Below are 1,118 nucleotides of genomic sequence, written 5' to 3'. Positions count from 1 at the left end.
TATCAGTCTCGGTTTATTTTAATATAATTGTACTATATTTTATTACAATTTTTGTATAAAATGTATAAATTAAAAGCTTAACTCCTAATAACTATAATTGGAAATAATGTTTATTTAAAAGATTACCAAAAACACTGTATAATAAATAATATGGTTTATAAATTCACTGTATTTATGTAAGCATAAATTAAGTAATTATTAGTGGTTAAACGGGATCGTAGTTGATCTGTGATCCGTACGGACCAAGCCCCACGGTTCGGCACGCATGTGATCTGCGGATTAATTGCAAAATTGAACCATAATAGAGTATAAGTTTATCATTTGTTCGTATTTACACAAGCAAGAGAGAAAAGGCGAAACTCGATTCGTTACTCTCGTGCTGTTCTCTATGCGCACAGCCACACACACATGAAGCGTGCAAACGCGTTTCAGACGGCACGCGAACACCGAACTGAATCCTCTTCTGAATCCTCTGAACAGACACATACACATAAAATGATGACAAAATACCCATCTCGACAATCATTCAGGTAAACACAGTCAGTTATGTCTCAAGTGAATGAAAACAGCTGAGAAAGAAATCGGATGCGATGTGTATCATTATATCGGATCTGTGCATCAGGTCTTAAAGGGACAGCGGCCTATAAATACTGCTGCTGTCATTAATGATCATCAAACAACAAAACAGCTGTGCTAAAAAAAATCTATATTTAATTTATACAGTATTTTCCCTAATTATTACATTTCTGCATTTGAATACTACCAACCTTATTTTATTTGTAACATATTCTGTTGTATTTATCTATGCTTGTAATTTGTGAATTTGTTCTTATTTTTACTGGCTGTTCTCTTGTCTGTTTAATCATGTTTAAACTTTCTTAGTTAATCTAGTAGTATTTGCTGTGGTATCAAAGAAGTACTTCGCTTTAAGTAATAAATGGAAAGCAAATTAAATTGAAATATTTTTATTTTCTTGCTGATCCGAAAAATGATCCGATCCGTGGGTCAAAAACTGTAATGTGATCCGAATCGTGAGATTTGTGATCCGTTGAACCACTAGTAATTATATATATTAATTATAATTATATATAATTGTGCACACACACACACACACACAC

The sequence above is a fragment of the Sinocyclocheilus grahami genome, unplaced genomic scaffold, assembly GCF_001515645.1.
Source record: "Sinocyclocheilus grahami isolate Dianchi unplaced genomic scaffold, SAMN03320097.WGS_v1.1 scaffold157.1, whole genome shotgun sequence".
NCBI lineage: Eukaryota > Metazoa > Chordata > Actinopteri > Cypriniformes > Cyprinidae > Sinocyclocheilus > Sinocyclocheilus grahami.
The sequence above is the reverse complement of the archived record's forward strand: the minus strand, read 5'-3'. Positions refer to the sequence as shown.